The following is an 8,992-nucleotide window of genomic DNA, read 5'->3' as shown; positions in this document are numbered from 1 at the left end:
ATGCATTGTAACTAGCCTTCGAAGATACTACCACAAAGACAGTATTTCGATCAGAAGATCCTACCCGCACAGCAAGAGTCACTAAACCCTTCACAGGAATAGATATTCCACTATAATCAGTTACATAAATATTGGTAGGAATCAGATCATCAAGATGCTTCCCTACTTTCATTAACATTCTCTCCGGCAACAGACTTATTGCCGCTCACCCATAGATCAAAATCTTATTTACACTAATTCCACTCATATAAGCTGTAATATATAGTAGACAAAGATGAGACCTTTTCTTTACAGTAGGCCTCTGGAAATAACCCAAATCATTCTCAGTACGAATGAATGAGAAAACCTCCTCATCTTCTACATCATAGTCCTCAAACAGATTCTTTTTATACTCCCATAAGTATTCAGTTGGGATAATCGAAATGGTACTCACCATCTCATCATCACTCTCTTCAAAATACTTCTCATTTAAATCAGCATCTTTTTCTTTGCCAACCTCTGAGGTTAACATCACAGCTTTACCTTTATCGAATTTAGCAAGAGACAAAACCTCTTTTGGGACTATTTTTGTATCAGCCAGGAATACCACTCGGGAATGAGTAAAAGGAATTACCCCCTTGACTCTATTATTTAAAGATACCCTTTGTATTTGACGTCTACCTCTCCCTCTTTGGTTTTGATAGTGATGATTTCTACCGATTTAGAATTTAACAAAATAATTTCATTGTGAGCATAGATCCAAACCGACAATCGATCCTTAAATCAAATTTTAATATTTGGTTGTCACAAGTACAAACCCCATTGAAAATTTACCGAAGTATTCAAACCTAGGGGCATCTCACAAGGAATTGTAATGAAGTGATCAATTATTGGCTATGAAGGAACAAAGGGGGTTTGATTTGGTAAAAGGGCAAGAAAATAAATGACAAGAAAATAAAGCAAAGTTCTAGCCCAAAACGCGCGTAACTCTCGATATGCCTTGGAGGTTGTGTACTATCCTCCTTAACATCACTTTCAAACTCCTTGGAAGAAGGCTCTTCAACTCTAGATTCCTCTTTTCACTCAACATCTTCTAATTCCTCAACCACTTTCTTTGGTTCAATTATCTCTACCTCCTCTTATTGTATTTCTTGCTTCAACTTCTCTTCTTCACCTTGAAGCTCCAAATTCTCCTTCTCATTATGCTCCTTAACTAATCCTCCACATTTAGCAATAAGAGTGTCTTGGATAGTTGCGCACAATGATGCCAATTGGCTCATCACTTCGGTTAAGCTAGCTATTACTTTCCCTTGCTTTTGGCAATAAATTAGAAGTTCTTGTTGTTCTTACATTAGGGGTTGGACAGATTGGTCCATTGAAGGTGGTGGTGGAAGAGAGGGTTCATTGTTTGAGAGAAAGGTATTATAGTTAGAAAGTGGTTCATATTGGTGAAAGTCTTGAAGGGGTGTATATAAAATTTGTGGTTTATGGGAGTATTGGTATTGGACTGGTAGTGGCTCTAGATATGGTTTATATGGTGGTTAGTATGGTCGATATGGGCTAGGGTCATATGGAGGTGAATGGTGGTATGAGGCTTGTGAGTGAGGTTGACAACAATGTTGAGGGATTAGGTTATATGCATATGATGACTGTGGTTGACAACCATAATGAGGGACATCACACACATTAGATTGGTATGCATCAAGAGTTGGATTGTACCCATAAGAAGTTGAAGGAGGTTGTTGCCAAGAAGGTTGTCCATAAGCTTGAGGCTCCTCCCACCTTTGATCTCCAAATCCTTGATGCATATCCTCATTGTAGCTTCTATTTCCATCTCCTATAACATAGTTGTAACCAAACTCATAGCCAAAGTGGTGAGAATTCATAGTATAAAGAGAAAACAAAAACAAAAGCTAACAAGAAACAAGGAAAGCAAAGTCCTACAACTAGCAACAACTAACAAAGAAGCAAAAGGCAAACATATTCACAATATTCATATATATACAATAACCAATAACATAACACTATTGCAATTACCCAGCAACGGTGCCAAAAATTTCATAGTGAGAAGGATTTCTACCGGTTCAGAATTTAACAAAATAATTTCGTTGTGAGCATAGCTCCAAACCAACAATTGATCCTCAAATCAAATTTTAATATTTGGTTTTCACAAGTACAAATCCCAATGAAAATTTACCGAAGTATTCAAACCTCGGGTCGTCTCACAAGGAATTGCAATGAAGTGATCAATTATTGGCTATGAAGGAACAAAGGAGGATTGATTTGGTAAAAGGGCAAGAAAATAAAGCAAACAATTAAAGGAAGCAATTAATAAAGAGAGACATTCATGGCAAAGGTTGAAAATATAGGCTTTCTATCCTAGTCATCAATCTTAATACAATAGTTATCAAGATTTTATCCTATTTTGTCATCTCCAACATCAGAAGAAAGTACAATATTATCTTCAACATAGGGAAAAAAGTCAAATAAGACTAGTTAATCTCAATCCAAAAGTCCTAGTCAACTTACTAATTGAATTAGCAAAAGACTAACGTCAATGGAAACAATATTAACTAACAACTCTAGATCACCAACATGAGTTGGGTATTAATGACTCAAGATCACTTAATTTCTCTTTCCAAGCCAAGAATGCTAAAAAAACTACTCTAACATCCAACCAAGCATTTTGTCAAATACTTGGAAGGCATAAAAGAAAAGCATGGTAAAATTGCAAGAAATATAAATTCTACAACTACCCAATGTAAGAAATTAACAATAACAACTCAAATCAACAATAAAAGAACATCAAAAATCAAATTGCATTAAAAGAAATCCAAATCCAACAATGGTGTTCATAAAACTAAAGAGAGGCACATAATGGAAATAGCAAGAGAAACTAGGGAATTAAACTACTAGAGCATGAAAATGTAAAAGAAACAAGATGAAAACAAGAAATTAAACCTAGAACTAAGATAAAAAGTAACCTAAGAACCCTAATTCTAGAGAGAAGAGGGAGCTTCTCTCTCTAGAAACTAACCTACATGATGCTAACCTAAAACTAATTGCTCCCCCCTTTGTCCAAGCTTGAATTCTGCATGAAATAGCCTCAGGAATGAGTTGGATTTGGGCCTAGGCAGCTCAGAAATTGCTCCCAGTGTTTTCACTTTATTGAGGTCACGTCCCTGCTGTGTTGCGTATGCATGGGCCACGTGTACATGTCATCTGGCTTTTTCCTTCTCCCGCTTACGTGTCTTGTCACGCGTATGCGTCGCCTGGACGACCTCATCTTCACGCGTGCGAATATGTCACGCGTGCACGTCGATGTATGCACTTCAAATCATTGTTTTTCCCTGAATTCTCCACTTTGCATGCTTTTCTCTTCACTTCCTCCATCCAATACTTGCCTTATGATCATGAAATCACTCAACAAAAACATCAAGGCATCGAATGGAATTAAAGTGAATTAAAATTAGCAAATTAAAGGCCTAAAAAAGCATGTTTTCACACTTAAGCACAAATTTAGGGAGGATTACAAAATCATGATATTTCATTGAAAAAATGTGAGATAAGTTGATAAAATCACCCAAATTAAGCACAAGATAAACCATAAAATTGGGATTTATCAAGTTTTCTCTAGCTCGACCCAGAAAATAGGGATAATGGCCATGACGAAAACCCCCATATTACGCCTATACTGCGTATCTCTATTACAAAATTCCTGACAATTTCGTATCCGCTGTACTCCCAAAGCCTGCAAATGGCTCAATGGGGCAGAAATATTTCTTTAAGGGACACCAGAACTCTGTCCCTCCACTCTTCGAGACAGTTGCCTCTGTAGAACCTATTTTTCTTTGTGAGCTAACTCTTTCTTCATTCTTTCTTTCTCAAAAATGGCTGCAACTTCAGCATCAAAGACAGCATTGTGTCGAGGACACAATGACACGTTCTGATCTTTCAACTTTTGTAGCATTAAAAACTCCAATAGCCAATCACCAACTCTGGGATACACCGCTCGAACATTAGTCTCGAAGTCTCCCAGAGCGGTATCAAAGTCATAGGAGAAACCAACCATATTAACACCAAAACATGGTTCAGCAAAACTAGCTCTCGCATCAATGGGATTGGAATCAACCTTCTTTTCATTTTTTCCATCATCAAATTTCAACCTCCCTTCCATGATTGCTTCTTGAATCAAGTCCCTGAAATGGACACAATTATTAGTTGAATGGCTAGTTGCTTGATGAAACTTACAATAGAGTTTCCCCTTTAAATCTTTTATTAAAGGTAATGTCCTACCCTCTGGTAAGATTAGTTATTTATCTTTAAGCAACATATCAAATATCTGATCTGATTTCAAAATATCAAAGCTATACTTTTTTCCACTCTTATATTTCGAATCGAAAGATTTATCAAAATTTGAAATCTTTTTAAGCAAACAACAAACATAAGGTAATCCTTTTCTTTAATTCAGCCAAATCGACTTCCGTTTCAAAATCAAATTCCTCACCTGAGGATTTCATTGCAACATATGACACCTTCTTCTTTTGAGAAAAAGATATACTTTTCAACTTTCTTTCATTTTTATACTTCTTTTTTCTTTTCGGATAATTTCTACCTGGCTCACACTTTTAGCCAAGTGGGCCAAATCAGGTATATATGAACATTAAGCAATTTTTGACGCATATAAAACCCTAACCTCATAATTGCTATCTTTTCCGTATCACTCTCTGGGAGAGATACATAACATCGACTCCGAGCATTTTTTAAACGAAGCATGTAATCATTAACTGTTTCTCCATCATCACGTTTCAAAGCCACCAAGTCAGAAAATGTTACGGTCAATTTCCCTCTATAAAATTGAGAGTGGAAAGCACTCTCTAACTATGCCCAAGTCACCATCAAATTAGGCTAGAGATTTGAAAACCAAGTAAATGCATTCTTCGTTATTGAAGAAGGAAAAACCTTCATTTTCAAATTCTCATCATTAGCTAAATTTCCTATCTCGACCAAATATCATGCTATATGCTCAGTAGTCAATTCACCAACTTCTCTAGAAAATTTTGTAATTACCACGTGGGCATATATTACACCCATTATTCCTTGGTTGGGAACTACTAACTACCACACATTCATTCAACACGCTTTCTTCTGGAAGTGAAGTAACATCCACCGAGGACTGTGCAACTACAAGCACACTGTCACTTGCAGATGAACCACTATTAATATTCGAAACCTCATTTGCCATGAGTATAATTCTTCCACTTCTTAATTCCATACACTATGACAAAACACAATCATTTGACATACTTAATCTTTCAAACTGTCCCACTGGACGTGCCAATTTGTTTTATTGATTTTTAGCAAATCGAAGGGAGTTCGATATCTAGTGGTCTGGGAGTGAAACCTACTCTTCCGTGAGTATCAGTTCTTATAAAGTGCATTAAAGGATCTTTCTATCGGGCAAAAATAAAACAAAATCTGAAAGATAAACAAAATAAACTTTGAAAATAAATTGACTAAATTTGAGATGAGCTGCATTGAAATTAAATAAAAGTGGTAAACTGTCTTCCATGAGATCGAAGGACTTTTGAAATCAAAAACAAAGTGCTGAACCTTAAAAGAAAACAAGGAAAGTGAATGTACTTGAAAGGTAAATTTGCTAAGAAAATAAAGATTACAAGAAATGTAGATGAAATTTGAAAATGTGGAAGGAACCCTATAGAAAAATAACTCGAACATAAACTCAAAAAATCGCTGGAATATGAGTGTGCCTAAGTGTTTTTCTGAAGCAATGCTCCAACCCCTTCTTCATCGATCTTTCAGCTATTTATTGAAGTCCTTGTCCAATCAGACTCAAGAGGAACTTTCGCGTATGCTAATCTTCAAGCAATTGTTTCTGCTCTTTTGTATAACGCGAGTAACTGCTAAAACTCAACTTCAAATAACCTTTATTCCTCGACTGAGTACATCGACTGATTCCTGCTTTTCATCTCTCAACAGACCCTTCTCGATACACCCTCCATTACTCGAAATAAACTATATTGCATTTCAAGTACAGCATTTTTGAGACCAAATATTTTCCATCAACAAATGAAAATGCTGCAAAAGCAACTCAAGGTTACTTGTAACTATAATCAATTCTATAATTATAATAATCTCAATTAAAAAAGATTTAAAATGTCAAAACATATAAATTTACAAATAAACATTTTCTTCTTTACGTGTAGCATCGACTGTCCAACTTTTTCTCTTCCTTCTCTTTGTAAAGAGTGTGTAAATTAAGAAGTAATAATTTAGCGTTGTTAAAAACAATTTAACATACACAATCACATGTACACATTATATACAGTAATATCCTCTCAAATTGAAAATGCTGTAAAAGCAACTCAAGGTTACTTGTAACTATAATCAATTCTATAATTATAATAATCTCAATTGAAAAAGATTTAAAATGTCAAACAAAACATATAAATTTACAAATAAAAATTTTCCTCTTTACGTGTAGCATCGACTGTCCAACTTTTTCTCTTCATTCTCTTTGTAAAGAGTGTGTAAATTAAGAAGCAATAATTTAGCGTTGTTAAAAACAATTTAACATATACAATCACATGTACATATTATATACAGTAATATCCTCTCAAATTGATGCTGATTTATCTAAAAGCATCAATATGCTTACAAGAAACTGGTGGCATTGTCTAGTGTGAGACTCAGTGAATAGGATGGCAGCTTGTAACATTGTGAGGATATGAAGAAGTGTAAGAATTTGAGTATCAACAACCTCTCGAATATAATGGTAGTCCACTTCAATATGTTTGGTGTGTTTATTGATAAAATGGATTAGTAACAATTTGAATTACATATGTGTTATCAGCATAGAGAGAAGTTTCCCATTGGGGAAAGCTAGTTCATGCAATAATCCCTAAAACTAAGTAACTTCAAAACATGTAACAAACATAAAATGTAACTTCTGACTGTTCTACGAGATCAAAGAGTTTCCAAGAAACGTGAACCAACCAGTAATAGATTGAATAGTATTAGGACATGCTGCCTAATCTACATCACTATAAATAGTAAGGTTCAAAGATGAACTAGTAGAGAAAAATAACCCACGAGAAACAGTATGCTTTAGATATTTAATCATGCATCGAATTGCAACAATGTATAGATTGATGAGCAGATACTTTATACGCTTTTTGGGGGTAATTTCATGTAGTTTTTAGTATGTTTTAATTAGTTTTTAGTATATTTTTATTAGTTTTTAGGCAAAATTTATATTTCTGGACTTTACTGTGAGTTTGTGTGTTTTTATGTGATTTTAGGTATTTTCTGGCTGAAATTGAGGGAGCTAAGCAAAAATCTGATTCAGGCTGAAAAAGGACTGCTGATGCTGTTGGATTCTGACCTCACTGCACTCGGAATAGATTTTTTTGGAGCTACAGGAGTCCAATTGGCGCGCTATCAATTGGGTTGGAAAGTAGACATCCAGGGCTTTCTAGCAATATATAATAGTCCATACTTTGCTCGAAGATAAACGACGTAAATTGGCGTTTAAAGCCAGTTCCATGTTCCATTCTGGCGTTAAACGCCAGAAACAGGTTACCAGTTGGAGTTAAACGCCCAAAACAAGTTACAACCTGTTGTTTAACTCCAGAAACAGCTCAAGCATGTGAAAAGCTCAAGTCTCAGCCCCAGCACACACCAAGTGGGAGAAATGTCACTTTATGGTGACTAAAGGAATTGTCCTTGGGCACAAAATTTCAAACAAGGGAATAGAGGTGGATCAAGCTAAGGTAGAGGTAATTGAAAAATTACCACCACCTACCAATGTTAAGGCAATCAGAAGCTTTCTGGGACATGCAGGATTCTATAGGAGGTTTATAAAAGATTTTTCAAACATTGCAAAACCTCTGAGTAATCTGCTAGCTGTTGACACGCCATTTATCTTTGATAAGGAGTGTCTGCAGGCATTTGAGACTCTGAAAGCTAAGCTGGTCATAGCACCAGTCATCTCTGCACCAGACTGGACATTACCATTTAAACTAATGTGTGATGCCATTGACCATGCCATTGGTGCAGTGTTGGGACAAAGGCATGACAAGCTTCTGCATGTCATTTATTATGCCAGTCGTGTTTTAAATGATGCACAGAAGAACTACACAACCACAGAAAAAGAGTTACTTGCAGTGGTTTACACCATTGACAAGTTCAGATCTTATTTAGTAGGATCAAAAGTGATTGTGTACACTGACCATGCTGCTCTTAAATATCTACTCACAAAGCAGGATTCAAAACCCAGATACATAAGATGAGTGTTGCTTCTGCAAGAGTTTGATATAGAAATAAGAAACAGAAAAGCGACAGAGAACCAAGTAGCAGATCATCTGTTCCGAATAGAACCAGTAGAAGGGGCATCCCTCCCTCTTACTGAGATCTCTGAAAACTTTTTGGATGAGAAATTCTTTGCCATCCAGGAAGTACCATGGTTTGCAGACATTGCAAACTACAAGGCTGTGAGATTCATACCCAAAGAGTATAGTAGGCAGCAATCAAAGAAATTGATCTCGGATGCAAAGTACTATCTTTGGGATGAACCATATCTCTTCAAGAGATGTGCAGACGGAGTAATCCATCGATGTGTGCCTAAAGAAGAAGCACAGAAGATCCTCTAGAATTGCCATGGATCACAGTATGGAGCACATTTCGGAAGTGAGCGAACAGCCACAGGAGTCCTCCAATGTGGCTTCTACTGGCCTACTCTCTATAAAAACTCCCGAGAGTTTGTACTTAATTGTGACAGTTACCAAAGATTGGTAATCTGCCTCACAGTTATGCCATGCCTCAACAAGGGATCTTGGAGATTGAGTTGTTTGATGTATGGGGTATTGACTTCATGGGGCCTTTCCCACCATCATACTCAAACACTTATATTATGGTGGTAGTGGATTATGTATCCAAATGGGTATAGGCTATTGCAACACCCACTAATGATACTAAGACAGTGCTAAAATTC

The sequence above is a fragment of the Arachis duranensis genome, chromosome 9, assembly GCF_000817695.3.
Source record: "Arachis duranensis cultivar V14167 chromosome 9, aradu.V14167.gnm2.J7QH, whole genome shotgun sequence".
Taxonomy (NCBI): Eukaryota; Viridiplantae; Streptophyta; class Magnoliopsida; order Fabales; family Fabaceae; genus Arachis; species Arachis duranensis.
This window is presented reverse-complemented; position numbering follows the sequence as displayed.